This window comes from Chlorocebus sabaeus, chromosome 4, assembly GCF_047675955.1.
Source record: "Chlorocebus sabaeus isolate Y175 chromosome 4, mChlSab1.0.hap1, whole genome shotgun sequence".
Taxonomy (NCBI): domain Eukaryota; kingdom Metazoa; phylum Chordata; class Mammalia; order Primates; family Cercopithecidae; genus Chlorocebus; species Chlorocebus sabaeus.
Window position 1 is genome coordinate 14,060,825 of NC_132907.1, and position 17,595 is coordinate 14,078,419.

Here is a 17,595-nt window from a genome sequence, read left to right on the forward strand (position 1 = left end):
AAAAAAAAAAAAAAAAAAGTTTTCCAAAGCATAAGTACTTACACAGCCTGCTAAATTGGCCCTCTACATATTTGTGGTGATTGCTTGAAAATGGTAGTTCCAGATGGAAAGTGGGGAAGAATAAATCAATATAGAAAATGATGCACATTGTTTACTTCCTGTGTAGAGAATCTTGATTATATTGGCATTGATATGCCATAGAGTCTTGTTTTAACTCCCAGAAGTAAAACGTTTTCCATCAGAACTAATATCTGAGACAGAGCATGTAACTTCAGATCAGTGGGTGAAACTGCTAGCAGGTGAGGTTGAGCACAATAGAGAAGAGTCTATTGTAAGTTACAGAATGACAGGTGAAAACTTTTTTTTTTCTTACTTGGTAGCTGTTCTTTGCTCATCTTTAAAGAGTCTAGTCCTATGGAATCTTTTAGGTTGAATAAACCAACAGGTTTTTTTTTGATTTGGTGTTTTAACAAAGAGGTGATGGAACTCTCAAAACTCACTAGGGACACCGTTTGGAAGTTGTTTTGTCATAGACCATTTTTCAAAAGCTTCTATGTGGCTATAAAACTGTGGTTTCTCAAAGCCTTAACAAAATCTGAAGTTGTTTTTGAAATTTAGAGAAGGAAGATTCAAACTAAAATTTTTAGCTGTCAGATTTAATTGTAATATTTATACTTCATAGTACAAGATGTATTCATATATAAAAGAACATTTTAAAATATATTTGCTTTACAAAAGCAGCCAATACCTGAGACCCTGGAAAGTTTAATTTTATTCCAAAAATTATGTCCTGTCACAACAATACAAAATTTGAAAACTGCACCAGATCATTGTTACAAATATTACAAATCAACAAAATCAATGATTCTAACAGTTTAATCTAGTAGAAGAGAAACTGGACTATGTTTATTAGCTATATAGTTTGCTAAATCTGAGTTTGGTTTTAAAATAAGGGTAATAACATATCTAACGAGGCAACAATATATAAATTATATATTTGAAAGTATATAATAATTGGCACTCAATAAATGATAGTTAATCCAAAGAAACAAAATAAAATACATTTGCTTTAATTGCAAATACCTGTGAACAAACCATCACCTGGATGACTCAAAGCTTTTATAGTTCAGCAGTGTAAATATTCATTTAAAAAAAAAAAGCTAGGTCATTAAAAAGTCTCTAGTTGAAAAAACATTATGCTGAACCAGCTAATGAATAATCTCGAATCATTCAAAGTAATACATAGTAGCAGATTTGAACTTCAAATTTTAGTTAAGAGCAAGGAGTCAATTGAGAGAAGAGCTTCTTATGGATTCTTGAGAGGAAAAGGGCCTTGGAGAAATATGACATGCATAACAGCAGTCCCTTGATAACTGTCTTTTCCTTGCCTGTCATGAAACAGCAAGAATGCAGGCAGCGAATTCTCTTTGGAAAAGTAAGTTTTAAGAATTTTTGATTTCTTGGGTTGAACAGGCAGCAGCAACAGGTAAAGTGCTTGCCAAAGCAATTAAAATACATGGATAACTAAAGGCTGTTGGTGGCTGAATCAATATCTCTCATCCTAAACATGGCAGTAATAAAGTGACAACAAACTGCCGAACCCTGGACAGAGTTGACATCCAATTTAAAAAAAAAAAAATAGAAAAATGGATACAGTGCAAGTAGAAAATGATTTTTATTTAGACCAGGTTGTGAATATCTAAATGGAAATTGTCTGTATTAGATAAATAATAATCATTGTCATTAAGGCACTACTGCAAGTACACTAGAAAATGGAGAACTGTGTAAGGACTGGAATAGTCCAACTACTCTAACAAATTAGCTAGAAGTTCTGGACTTAAACTGGAGGGTGCTTATATGGCTTTCTATTATATATGATTTTAAACAGCATTTAAACTGTGCTTTTAAAATGGATTAACATGTCTAGGCGTTCATTTTAAGGTGATGAACTGAGAACAGGTTTTAGTCTCCTACTTTGTATCATTCAGGGACCATCAAGAAAACAAATCATTTTGTCTTTTTAATAAAAGGAATTTAATAGAGGACATTGGTTACCACATGATGGAAATGCAAAGAAGGAAAACAGGAGAAAGAAAAATAAAACACATAAAACAGCAGAGAGCCACTATTTCTACGCTCTGGTGATAGAACTCAGGAGGTAGAGCCGTCCAGCTATGGTCCCGGCCCTGGCCTGGGACCCTAAAAGGAGGCAGTGAGTGGGTGCTGATGTCACAGAGGAAACAAAGCCATGCTCAAAATGCCAAAAGAAGCAGAGAGGAGTGAGGGAAATAATCTGGCTTTTCCCCTTCTCGAATCTTGTAATCTTTGCAAGTGTCTGTTATTTGCAAACTGGCCCAGAAGTAGACAGGGAACCCAGAAACTGAAGTTCCCTGAAATATGAAGCAGAGAGGTGATAAAAGATCAAATTGACAATCAATCCTTCATTATGTCTAAAAATACACATACAACGTGCCTACATATGTCACTGCTCTTGAAAATAAGACATCAAACTCAGAAGACCAAAATTTGTGATGAATTCATGAACACTGGAAAGCAGACGGGATGAAACTGAACAGAGAAATTGTAGGTCAGAATGTGTGAAAGGAAGCACTAATGGTGGGCCACAGACAGAGGCAGTGGAAGCCCAGCATAGTTGGGGCCTAGGCATTGGATAGGATCATTATTTGGAGTTCATTAGTAAGGAGCAGAAATACACACTGTGCACTGTTCGTGTTTCTACGTTGGGCCACAAAACCTAGGCAGGAAGTCTGCCACCAATTAGGAACAATGAAAAGGGGTACCCTGGATGAAGAGAAAGGGCAGTGCTCCTGATGGTTGATATTGCTTAGATGAAGGGGGAACATCCATGATCATGAAAACAGTGACTGCTCAGTGACATATCTTGCGCCTCCCCCTTTCTCACTAAAAACAGCATGGCATGGAAGCTACAGAAGCAGCTCCTACTTTCTCCCAAATAAACTACACAAATGGATGCTTCCAGCAATCTAATAAGGACTCTCAGTGGTAAAGATGAATGCACAGTTCAAAACTGTAATATATTTAAGGAATGCCTACAGCATAAATGGAGGCAGTATACACAATATCAAAGTAAACAAAGTTAACAGAGCAACCAGAATGTAATTTAAAATATATAAAATTAAGATTATAAATAAAGAAGGATATCGTGTTCATGAAATCAGTATGGGTAGTTATGAAACGAAAAGGACAGATAAATCCAAATGTATCATTATTCATACTGAATATCAAAGAAGGAGAATGGAAAAGTTTAGCTTCAAGTTTTACCCATTTTTTTCCCCAATAAGTACTGTGTTGTTAAAAGTAAAAACTTTCAGTTTAAATATTGGCTTTTTAAAATAACACAAACTAGAAGCAAGTACCGTAACAGGAAATTCAACTCCTACATTTTTGGTACAAGAAATGATAATATGAAGCCTATTAAAATTAAATCCTTCCTCCTAGATACACAACAACAATCGAATGTCACCTTTATGAAAAATCACTTTTTAAAAGCATGGTTTGCCTTCAGTGCTCTGCTTCTCAGTGACCTCTCAGAGAAGTGTGTGTGGGAGGTGGAGGAAGGTGAGGGTGTGCATCAAAGTCAGATCTGTAGATGAAGGGCTCCATCCTGCCATCAGTTTTATGCAAAGCTCCTCCCTAAGACATCATGCGAACTCGAGCTCAGCAGGATGAATAGCTCTCAGGAAAGCCTTAGATGTTGTTGTTTATAAGACCCACAGAGATGTCTTGCTAGAATCATTAATACGGGTTTTCCCTTTTCCTAATATCCTGGAGGTTGATCTCCCTCTTTTACTCACTTTCAACCTGGCAGGCACCACTGTAAGTTCAATTACTACAGTAGAACTTACTGTACACCATCAATTTTAAAATGCATGTTTTTTATCACCTTTAAATCACAAAGCATCTTAGAATTAATGGCATGTCAGCTTAACCACCAACGTTCTTTTTATCTTAGTGGTACATAAATAATGGTTCATCTTACAATTAATGGCATCTTAGAGTCAATGAAATTTGGAATTTGTTTACATATTTATTTTTACCAGTGAAGAAGATGTGACTATCTTGATAACTATTCCAGTTATCCATTGTCCACTGAATGAGTATATTTGGTTATGATTGTATGATGGAATTTTCTTTTTTGACAGTAAAATGTTTCCAGATGCATATTTCATAAAATGCTAGAGTGCTGTGCTTCTTGACTAGACCAACTAGCAGAATTACCAGAGGACTTTTTAAACAGTACACCTATCTAAGCTCTCCCTCTAAGGTTCTGATTTGGGATGCAGTTGAAAATCTGCCCTTTAAAAAAGCTTCAGGACTGATTCTGATGATCAGAGAGCTTTTAATAAAACCATGCTACAAATGAGGAGAACAAAAGAAGAATGTCTGTCTGCTCTATAGGAAGCATATGAAAAAATATTTTAGTATTTAATTATCACTGTCTTAAAGCAGGTAAAGAAAATCTACCAAAAATTGTGTTATTTTATATCTAAAGTTTCTGTTGTTTCATAAAAGCAAACACATTGCATCTGCAACATAGTTTCCAAGCATCAAGTCAACTTTATGACCCAAAATTATTTAAAAATTAATTTTCAGTGAGCATCAAAATTTAAATAGAATTTTATCCACAGAAAAATTATATTAATTTGCATTGAGAGTTGAAAATCAATTCAGTTCAATTTAGTGCTCCTTTTAAGCTGCCTCCATGGTTTATGGCACACTGATTGTACCAGACATTACGAGTTGGACTCGTTTCCTGAAATACAAGGTTTTATTTATTTAATTTTGGTAGGCTTCATTGAACACGAGGAGGCATGATTTAATGGAAAGAGCCAGGAATCACAGGACACCTCCCTTTAACTGTGTGACCTTAGGCATGTCACATAACTTCTTTTGGCCCCAATTTTCCCATCTGTAAAATAATTAAGTAGGATTAGATGACCCCTAAGTTTCCTTCCAGCATTAACATTATATGGTTTTTGTGGGCTGAATGGAGACAAAGACATATTATATATACCGCTTATTGGCAGGAACTAATTAATTTGCAATGTGACGTTAAGAGACAACTTTGCTACTGGTGACCTTGAACTGTGATAGCTCAGTGCGCTGATAAATTAGTTTCAGGAAAAGATTTTCAAGTAAATTGAACTTCAAGAAAGAAAAGATTAGGAAATTAGAGAAATTAATTTGAATGCGTTTTTAAAAGTTACTCCTAAGACAGAATTAAACATAGAAGGTATCTTTCAAAAGAAGAAATGTGAAAGAAATTTCTTGATCAAGTGAAAGAGAAAAAATTTTAAATTTAGATATAAAAGTGAGAGTGCATATCAGTTCATCATACTGTTCTAAGCCAGAGAGAGGACTTTTTTGCCTTCCACCATGGCATGGATGCCTGAATCTCAGTCTGGACCCACCTGACTTCAGGACCCAATCACTGAAGTCAGATGATCTTTATATCCTGATTGACTTCAATCTAAATTACTGCTCCTCCCTCAATCAGCAGAGATTAGATTAACAGAGAGATTAACATCAGTCAGAGTCCATACTTGGAGGCAGAAGTGGGATGAATTCCATTCAAACCACATGCCTGCTACACAGTGGGAGAAGGCTGATATTCCCAAAGGTAAACTTGGATGTTCTTCATATGGCGGAAGACATGAATGGATGAGTGGATACTTAACTGGCCACTAACATATATTTCCAAGTTGAACATGTATTTTTACTTAAACCTTGAAGAAAAATAAGAACTTTACAATCCCAAGATTTTGTCTTGAGGTATAGATCAACAAAAGACACAGAAGTTAAAAATATTAACCAAAAGTAAAGGAAAGATGGTGTAAATAAACTTAATCTAACATGTACGACAACATTAACAGAGAGGTTAAGCATTTCAGTCAGAACACCCAGGCTGAAATCTCAGTTCATTATATGTGACACCTGTTCTCTTATCTATGTTGAAGTCACAGTAATAATATTTGCACCATAGGGGTTTTATTTTGTGAGAATTACATGAAAAAAATATGCAAAATATTTCTTAAAGTTGGCTGTAGATGTTTCTTACATGTTAGTGGTAGCAAGATACTGATGGAACTGATAAAGACAGGAAAGGTGGTTATTCTGAAAGGCTCCAAGTGAAGGTAAGAAAAGAAATTTTCAATAGCAATTATGTCAGTGAAAAATAAAAAAACTCAACGCCACAAAACTACATTTAAACAATTATTTTGCCTAAAATCAGAGAACAGATAGTTCCTTGCAAAATGACTTGAGGTTTCATGCCTGGAATATAATGCTTTGTTAGGGCATACACACAGTTCAGAAAAAGATATTGGCTAATTGTACATAGGTCAGTAAAGAACAACTGAGCAGAAAACTAAAGGATTGAGTTATGAGGAAAGATTAAAAGAAAAATGAAACACTTAATTGTCAGGGAAAGCTTTTTTTTTTTTTTTTTTGAGACGGAGTCTCGCTCTGTTGCCCAGACTGGAGTGGAGTGCAGTGGCACGATCTCTGCTCATTGCAAACTCCGCCCTCCTGGGTTCATGCCACTCTCCTGCCTCAGCCTCCCAAGTAGCTGGGACTACAGGCGCCCGCCACCACACCCGGCTAATTTTTGTATTTTTAGTAGAGACGGTGTTTCACCGTGTTAGCCAGGATGGTCTCGATCTCCTGACGTCGTGATCTGCTCGCCTCGGCCTCCCAAAGTGCTGGGATTACAGGCGTAAGCCACTGCGCCGGCCTGTCAGGGAAAACTTTCTGAGAGCTACTAATCTCCCTAAGAAAGTGGTAGAAATTTTAATATTTTGGGACCTTAAAAATAAAATTAGATCTCTAATTCACCTAGAAACAGTCAGACATAAAATAGGCAGATAATACATGTGTGTTGGATAAATGAAGTTCTATGAATTCTTGTGTGTTAACTAATTTGCAATTGTAGATTATCTGCCAGAGTCTGTTTCAGGAGCTTGGAACATATTAGTGAACAAAAGAGAAAAAGCTACTGCTTTCCTGAAGTTTGTATTTTTTATTAGCTTTCTAAGTAAATAATTGTGTAATTTCAGAGTTCTCTTCTCTTGGAAATACAGATTTTTTGTAAGAACCTCAATTTCCTATAGGCTAGATATTCAAGCTTTTTCTTTTAGATGTAATCCCCCGAGTTTAATTAAATAAATACAAATTATATAAAATATCATTGAAATGGAGCTGAAAGTCTGTCAGTTGTCAAGACTTAAATATCCACATTTTGAATTTTAAAACACCTTAATATTTCATTTTAAAATTCTTACAGATTCATTATATCCTTGACATTCATTATTGGTACATTGAAATGTAATATAATTTCATTCTTGGTAGATTCAGTTTTAGTAGATCTATGCTCCAGGTTTCATCTCCCATATAGAACCTTTTTCAAAGTAGGTGCACACTATGCATCTCCTACATGGGTGTATAGAATAAAGCCTAACATAATGTCATGAGGTTGAAAACATTATTTCTCCAACATCTGTGACACAATTCCTCAGTAAGAAAACTGTATTTGTTAGGAAAATATATCTTGATAATTTTACTTGGAAGTAAAAACTTCATTCCAAGGGATATAAGTAAGAATTGCTTGTTATTCCAGAGAGGTCAGAGCAAAGGAAGAAGAGCATGAATAGGGTGGGTCTAGTCAAACGGCAGCATGAGATGTGACCTCTTCCCACGACCCTGTGAAACTTTAGGAAGGTTTGAGAATGTGTGAAATTGTTGGTTTGAATTGATCTTTTGCAGAAATCAGCTAAGAAGCAGAATTTTGGATCTAGATCAGCAGAGGCTGAAACAAGGCATCATATATAGGCACAGGGAGAAGATGCAGTGTGTTGTCAAAAATTGGTAGAAAGCTTGGAACTTCCCGGTCATGAAAATGAGGAGTGTGTGCCACGTGTACCTAAATCTTATGTTGGGAGCATGTAGGTGAGGCCAGGGAAATGTGTTGATTGGTTAATGGCTGCAGGTGGAGGTAGGAAGGCATCCAGCTGACAACTGGGTTATGATAAATACAAACAGAACTAGCAATACATCCCTTCTCCACTGCTTGGCAAATCTGTCCCTCAGTAATTCAGCCAACTGCACCCGAAGGTCTTTAGGCTAAGCATTTTGTGTTAGTGTTTGAAATGTGGTGATAGATATACCCTGACCCTTTCCAACTTTCTTGGGGCTTGATAATAGCTGCTGACATTTATTGAGCATTTACTATATGTCAAGTGTGTTAACACTGTAAAAGCAATAGCCTTTTAAATCTTTACATCAACCTGTGAGGTAAGTACTGCTTTTATTTCCATTTTAAAGATGAGGACCTGAGACTTATAAATGTTAACTAGCTTTGCCAAGACCACACAACTAGAAAGTGGTGAAACAGATATATATATATTTTTTGAAGTAGGGATTTGAACTCTGGCAGACAACTACAAAATATGCATTCTTAGACGCCACATTTATGACTTACATATCTTGTGAAGGCCCGAAGTTTTGTATTAAAAGATAGAGAGCTAAGCGTGTTTAGGAATAATTTCAGTTTCCAGATCAGAGAAAACCTCGTTCTAAAGAGCGGTTTCTAATCCATAGCTCACAGGTTCCTAGGGTGTCGTATAATTTTTTCAAAGTTGACATATATCCATACATGCTCTAAGTACTTTCTGTAAATAATATGAGTGGTCACATAAATCTTAGTCATCAGACATCAAGCACCCAACAGACCAGGCTGACAGGAAATCTCATCATAGTCACTACCGGGTTTCTTTCCCCACGTTTGTGTGAAGGTCCTCGGGCTTCGTACAGCACCACAGCGTGAGGAGGCCCCTGTGTTTCCCATTGGTCACCACCACAAGGCTCAGCCTGTGGCCATTTCCTATCCAGTTGCTCTCTGGCTCCTGGGCTTATAGGATGCCTGTGGTCTCAGGATCTATCAGAATGTGATCTTCAAGCAAACTTCTGCTTAAATCCCTCTAAAAATTGTTAAGACTAGGTGAACTGAATATTTTTGCCTTTATTGGCTCAGTAACTGTTCTTTATTTTGGCAAAGCACTCAATTTCCTTTGGGAATATACCTTCTTCCTATCTTCCCTTTGCGTATAAGGGAACAATTTTTCTTGTAATAGACCCATGACCTAGTCCTGGCCAATAAGGGCATTTCATTCCTTAGACCCTGACTAAGAGATGGAGAGGAGACTCAAGCTGGGCCGGTAAGACCCAGTCCAGGAATGATGGGGACATTGGGATAGAGGCTGTCTCTGTTGGGGTCAGTAGGCCTAGAGCTGCTGGGAGCCAGGGAGAGAGGCCTCAGGAGAAAGAAACCAGCCCAGAGGCAAGCAGAGCAGAGAGATGGGAAGAGACAGATAACAACATTTGAGCTTTGGTTCTAGTCATGCTTGGACTTTCCAGGGGAGCCAATAAGTAAGTTTTTGTGGTGATTTTATTTTGCATTGCAATGCAGTATCCTCACTGAAGAATCTTCACTGCTACATTGAGCTCCATGCTTGAATAAAGTCAAGGGAAAAATTTTAAAAGTAATCAAAATATACATTCGATCTCAAAACATTTCTCTTCCACATACATCTTAAACATACGGTAGAAGATTGTTTACTCAGATTATACAGAAATAACCTGTTCCAAATTAATAATATTTCCAGAGTTTAAATAGGTTAATTCAAAAAGGGCATAACAATAAAAATAATGATTTATTTATCAAATTTTCTGGTTGTTTTCTTATGGGTTTTCTTTCTCTTATACAAATTAAGAAATGAGATGCATAAAAATATACATTTTAACCATTGCAGCTTAAATCTTTAAAACATTTGTTATTTGCCAAAATATACAAACAGCAAAACTGATGTGTGTTTCAATTGTTTGAGACATATCACCCTAATATGTTGTCTTTGTTGTATGTCTTATACCAAATTGCCCTCCAATTATTACAGTGATTTTTTTAAATGGATGGTCATAAAGAAAAATGGGAAGTCTCCATTTTTGATGCTTTCATTGTTTAGACTCCCAGATAAATGACCTATATTTCCAAACTTATGTGGGTGCTGTTCTCATCTATCAAAATAAAACATTTATTTCAAAGACATAGTGAATTTATAATAGCTCACTAACATTATGTATTTCCTTAATCAACAGTTATTACATAGAGCTCTCCTGATGTTTTTTGTTTCTGGTAGAAAGGGCTCTTAGTTTTGAGGAACTGGAAACCACTAATAGAAGGGATTTGGTGCCTTGCACCATACACCAAAGAGATTCCTAATACCCACAGGGTTCACCCACCATTAAATCCTTAGCAGTGCTCAAAGCTATGCCTTTGGAGGCACAAGTTGTCTCTTGTAAATTAAAGCCTTTTGTTCAAGAATTTCACTTCTTATTCTGAATTCCCTTTCAATGTCAAACCTTCAGAAAAAAACAAATAACAACAACCGAAAAAAATTTCACTTCCTGTCAGGGAAAATCAACTAACTTCTGTGAACTCATTTAATGTTCAGCGTTCTAGGTGACAGCATGAAAGTTGACACATTTACCAGACCAAACAAATAATAAAAAAGAAAACCAAAATAAATCCACCCATCTATTCATAGGCTGCCATCACCCATTTCTTTCCAATTTTCCCACTTAGTGTTTATTCCCTTGCATTCTGGTTGCATATGTATGAATGTGAGCGGGCTTCCTGGCCGTGGGCATCGCACACCATAGTGTCAGAAATCCCTATGGAAAGAAGCTAGCATTCCGCAGCTGATATTTCAGGATGGGCATGGTCAGCAGTAAGTGGGTCAAAACCTGTACCAAATGCTTATTTTGACTTGGCTGGAATCAGAAGCATAGCTGAGAGGCTTGAAGGTGGTGCCCAAAAGGAGTCCAGTGACTCCCACAGATACCTAGATCCTAATAGGTCCTAAAAAGAAGCCACTATTTTCTTTTCCAAACCAGTTCCTTCTGCCTTCTCTCTTGCATTAACGACAATGTCACCTAAGCAGTTCCCTAAGCTAAAAAACTAGGGGTCATCTTTATCTATTCTGTTTTCCTAATGGTCCACATCCAAATGATCACACAATTCTGATAATTAATCCCAAAAATGTCTTCAAATCTAGACTCTCCTGTGTATCCTCAACTCAACCACTTAGTCCAGTTAGATTTAAATCTGTAACATTTTCTACTTGAATTGTACAGACTCCAGAAAGGATATAAAATGCTAGGAAACTGGTATATGAGGGTCAAAGATGTGTTTGAATCTATTTAAATTACCTTTGCAAACTTAAGAGACAAGGAAATGGCAAAACCAGGGCTTCAACCGTTGTTGGCTGTAGATTTGTCTTCTGTTGCTACATTGTATTGCCTGTCATTCATTACGTGTATACTAATCATTGAACTAAGAGGAAAGACCTAATATAAAACAAATAATTGGTTTTGAGAATAGTGGATCTATTGGGCCTGATTTATTTATAATTTGTCTCTACCCCACTGAACTGTGGCCTTCTTTCCAAAATTTGAATAGCTAATACCTAACCAAGTACCATCACTTTGGAGATCCTCAAAAAATATTAGTTTGATTGAATTTGGTTAAAAATTGTATTTCCTCCTAGAGACATTAGTCCTTGTTTGTCTTTATTAACTAATAGTAGCAACTATTAAGTAAAAACATTAAACAATGACCTCATCTCATGTGTCTAATGCTTGACCTCATACACTCGTAATGTTTCATGTATCACAGATTTCGCATGTTCCTTGTCAATGACAGAAAATACCCTTCATTTTTACACTTTACCCTAAAGTGGTTTTCACCACACACACACAAAGAAATCAAGAAATCAGTCTCTCATGAAGCACCCTATAATAAGAAATACAAGAGAATTAAGCAATTTGGGAACAGTTACCATATTCTGTATGCCAAATTTTGAGATGGGCATGTGAAACCAAGGGCGATTTTCAAAATGTTTAATTACCTGTTTGCCATGCCACTGACTATTCAAAAGGCACTCCAGCTAGAAGACAGGAGGAAGGTCCGCAAGGTCTCCTGCTTAACCAGGTCTTAATCCTTCAGTTGTTGGATCATGGAGAGGTCCCTGGATTCCCAGGCCAGGGACTGTGGCAGCTGGGGTGATGGAGGGTGCTGTGAGTGAGGGTTTAGGTAGTAAGTATCTCTTTACATGCATAGGGGCCATGGGAAATAAATCCTTGTCTATAGACATTTGGGGGTGAATTTCCTTTGAGAGTCTTTCTACTTATATTATATATCTTTATATTTATATTATATCTATTATATTAATCTTTATGTTATATAATCTATATATAGTCATATAATCTATTTATATAGAAGTCTTCAATTTATATAGAATTCTAATTATATAGTCTTCTATTTATATTATGTATCTTTCTATTTATATTATATCTATTATATTAGTCTTTCTATTATATTATTTATATTGGTCTTCTTTTTATATTAGGAGTCCATATGAAAGTAACATTGGGTTAGACATGATGAATACAGGTGTTAGACCTGACTTTATATTTTGTTGCATAAACTTGGAAAACTAACCACCATTTTGAGCATCAATCTCCTATTTGGAAAATGGTGATTAACCCTGTCTGCCTTAAGAAGCTATTATGAAGACTAGAAAAGGTGGTATATTTGAAAGTGTTTTGAAAACTCAAAAAAAACACTAAAGAAATTTAATGTAATATTATTATGGCACCAAATTTCTTAAATATAACTTATTTTAACGTTGGGAATCTAAAACAGATTTTTTATTTATCTTAATTCTATTTTGAATTATATTCTCAAGATAATATGATTTTTTTTTGTTTCTATTACAGATAGAAATATTTACCATTGAGACTAGTTCATTCAAAATATTTACTATTCTTACAATGAATTCATTTTGGCAGAATATAATTTCATTCTTAAAATCTTGATGAATAGTATTTGGTTGCACTTAGAATAGCTCAGGAAATTAAACACACACACACACACACACACACACCCCAAATGCTGAGACCTGCAATATGTACATCTACACTAAGCCACCATATAATGATGAGACATTAATGAACAGCAGTGACACATTTATTCACACTAAGAAGGGACAGGATAGGATAGGACAGGATAGGATAGGATAGGACAGGACAGGACAGGACAGGACAGGACAGGACATGATGCTAGTTAAATACGTGGAAGAATATGTAGGATTCCCTAAGTTTTAATGCAAAGAACCTGGGCTTGCATATATAAATTTATCCTTTTAAGCCTATAATTATTAAGTTCCTGGGAACTTGGGTTAAGATTTTTTTTGCTTGTTTTTTTCACAATGTATAATATGATTTTTATTAAGGTGTATTTTTTAATAAAATACTTACATTGCCGAAGAGTTTTCTTCTTCCCTAATAAAACAATAATAAGCAAAATATATTAAACGAGGCCGGGCATGGTGGCTCACGCCTGTAATCCCAGCACTTTGGGAGGCCGAGGCGTGTGGATCACTTGAGGTCAGGGGTTTGAGACCAGCCTGGACAAAATGGTGAAACCCCATCTGTATTAAAAATACAAAAATCAGCCAGGCATGGTGGCAGATGCCTCTATTCCCAGCTACTTGGGAGGCTGAGGCAGGAAAATCGCTTGAACCCAGGAGAAGGTTGCAGTGAGCCAAGAAAGTGCCACTGCACTCTAGCCTGGGTGACAGAATGAGACCCTGTCTCAAAAAAAAAAAAAAAATTTAAACAAGGACGCTACAGTTGCTTTGCAGTGTTAAAAATAATTGCCCACCTTTGCAAGAGAAAGTATATTTTCAGTGTCTTTGTGGGCTAATTTTATGTTATCCCCATGTCAGCAGAAAGAAAGAAAGCTTGTAGGCACCTTTTATTGCTTTGAAGAGCCACAGTTTATCACTCTTTCTTTGACATGTAGTCATTATGCTGTTTATGAAAGTCAACTGCAGCTCCATAGGAGGTGTCTAAGAGATTTCATAGTAAGGTATAAAAGCTTCTTCCTTAGGAAATTACCTCAAAAGCATGCAATTTACTAACCCCTAGAGACATTTCATTCTGTAAATGGCTCAAGAGAGCTCTCCTTATGTTAATTACAGCTGAAACTGGACTTAAGCATATCTGGAAAAATACTGCAAAATTACTTTGAAACTTTCCTTTTTACAAAGGCATATGTATTTGATCAATTTATAACACATTTACAATTTACAGTGTAATAAGATTATTGTACAGCATTACAGTATAATAATAAGTATAATCAAATTCCATATCAAAACCTGTGAATCTACATCATGTTACAGATACAATGGCAACTGAGAATAATGAGCCAGTAACTATAAAAGAAACTTTAATTTTTTTTCTCTAGTTTGCATATGCCTTTGCAAGACCCATTCATTAATTTCATGTATGGGTTTATTATGCTAAACAAAATAAACAGTAGATGGTTAAAATATTTTTGGCTTTCACTCTCCAAACTTTGTCAACAGAGACTTTGACCTATTGTCAATCTATTGAAACGGATACTTTTTTCCAATCCCTTATGCTAAGAAGTGATTACAAATACCACAGCCAGACCACAAGGAAAGTAGTCACTAAAGTGTTTACAAAGGAGACATCTATCCAAGTTGACAGACAGCTCAATCTTCATCTTTGAACCAGTGCCTGTGGGTTCACAGCTTAAAAAGATGTAAAATATATCCTTTTTGTCCTCCTTGTCCTTACTGTAGCATGCAAGAAAACAAATGTATAACCCTAAAGAAAGAGCGCATTCCAAAGTATGTTAAATTCTAGGCGACAACTGGATTTGGGGTATAAGGCTGTCCCACCAGAACTAGGCATTTTGCTGTGTCGTTAATCTTTCATTCCAAGACAACTTTTCTTCCGTTGATTTTTTTTCCCTTGCAGATGTTGAAAGTGCTTTCAGGTCAGATGCAAATACGGATGCATTACCACTGACAGGCTTGTCAGTCTTCTCCTGTTTAAAATGCTTTTTGGCACTTAGGGTTTTGAGACTCGTAATCACGCCTTTTCACCTAAAATTATAAAGCCCTTTTATGGCTGTTACTGGCCTTTCTAGGGAGGGCTGATGCAGTGAAGCCTGAAATTCCTGCTTAAGGCTTTGAGCATAGAGGGTTTCTAACAAAAGGTACTAAAATCTACTGCAAAACAGATGATTTTTCGTTCAGGAACGTGTATTCGAGAAGACCACACTGACTGAAGTGACCTTAGTGCTTCTAAGTCAGTTGCGCTGATCTGTCTCTCCTAGCAGCTTCTGGAGATGTCAAACAGGCGTCCAGCTCGATACATCTCTGCACTCTGCATTGTTGAGGCAGACACTGTCACGGTGGAAGTAAATGAGCATGATTTATATTTACAATTCAGAAACTTTTCTTTTAAATGGAAGCAAAGCTGGGACTATTTCTATTCTGCCTAAAGACTGCAGCAATATTGCAAGTAACTGCAAGGCACTTATTTACATAAGTTTTTCTTTGTTATTTCCTTCTTTCTAACCTTGCTAATATTTATTTTGACTACTTGGCAAAGCGCCTCTGACTTCATCCAGGATGAGAACAAGGCTGAATGAATGATACCACCCAGGCAGTTCCTAAAACAAAACTGCTGAGAGTTTGTTTCTTCTTTCATTTAGTATTTCCTGTTTGCATATTATGAAAATTATAAATCATTCACATAATTTGAGCAATGAACTGTTAGTTCCCAAGGACACTTGTTAGGTATTCATGGGATCAACTGCATTTATAAACATTTTATTGTATTTTTAAAGTAGCCTAGTATTTGGGATTAGATTTGACAATCTGGCTGGGAATCAGTAACTTGAAGCTCACCTGGACCAAGTGACTTTGTCAAAAAGAAGCAAACTACAATTGTATACAATAATTTCCTCCAGATACTTATAGAATCCAAATCTGATTCTTGTCAAATGATTAGCGTCTGAGATTGCTTTTGTGTTAAGGTGTTTATTTACAATGAGAAATAATTCACACTTTTATTAGTATAGATCAGTGGTTCTCAAATTGTGGTCTCAGGAGCAGCTTTACATGGGAACTTGTTAAAAATGCAAATTCTGAAGCACCACCACACCTACTGAATTAGAAACTCTGGGAGTGGGGTCCCAGTGATATGTGTTTTAATAAGCGCTTTGGGTGACCCTGATGTTTCAAGTTTATGAGTAATTTAAAGCAACACTATCATAAATTTGAATAAAATCTACATAATTACTTTATTTATAATTTTCACTTGGGTATACGGAGATATGAAGTCAAATTTTAAAAGCAAAATGTAAAGGTTTACTCTGATTTAAGCAAAAATCTTAATGGCGTTGCAGCACCGTCAAATCCCTTTCTTTTCACTTGTTTTGAGTTCATTTGAGGGAAAAAAGGTGACTCTAACTTGCTGAAAACAGTGTAATTTATGTATATACTAAACATTTGGATTCTGATTTTGATTTATTTTCTTTCCGTACAGCTGCCTAGTCTGTATATTTGTTGTTTGTCATTGTCAACTGCCTGCCAAATTGTACAATTGAACAGTGGAAAGGCAAATTCACCTACATAGACAGACATCTGCTAGAAATCAGTACTTTTAAATGTCACTCACTTTTTAGAATATTTCTAGAATTTTCTATGTGAAAAAGCAAAGGAATCTAGAAGGACATACACGGTTCTTTCTTGGGTGGGAATTTTTCACTGATGCAAAAATAGATGTTCATATTTTCACAGTACATGTGATCTTTCAATTCATATAACTTGTACGGATCAAATCAGTGTATTTGGGATATCTATCACCTTAAATATTTGTCTTTTTTAATGCTAGAAACACTTGAATTATTCTCTTCTAGGTAATTTTAAGTGTTTAATAGATTATTGTCTGTATCGATAAACTATAGTCACCCTACAGATCTATTGAACACTAGGTCTTAATTTTTGTATCAAACTGCATATTTGTACCCATTAATCTCTTCATTCTTAATTCTCTTCATCTCCCACTCCCCACTAACCTCCTTGGCCTCTAGTAACCACCAATCTTATCTTTATAAGATGCGCTTTTTTAGCTCTCACATATGAGTGAGAATGTGTGATATTTGTATTTCTGTGCTTGGCTTATTTTACTTAACATAATGACCTCCAGTTCTATCCATGTTGCTGCAAATGATAGAATTTCATTCATTTTTATGTCTGAATGATAGTCCATTGTGTATATATACCACAATTTCTTTATCCATTCGTCCACTGATGGGTACTTAGGTTGGTTCCATATTTTGGGTATTGTAAATAATGATGCAATTAGCATGGGAGTGCAGCTATCTCTTTGATATATTGATTTCCTTTCTTTTGGTTATATACCCAGTAGTAAAATTGCTGGATCATATGGTAGTTCTATTTTTAGGAACCTCAAAACTGTTCTTCATTGTGGTTGTACTAATTTACATTCCCACCAATATGAGGGTTCCTCTTTCTCCAAATTCTCACCAGAATTTGTTATTACCTGTCTTTGTGGTGAAGGCCATTTTAACTGGGGTGAGATGATATCTTATTGTGG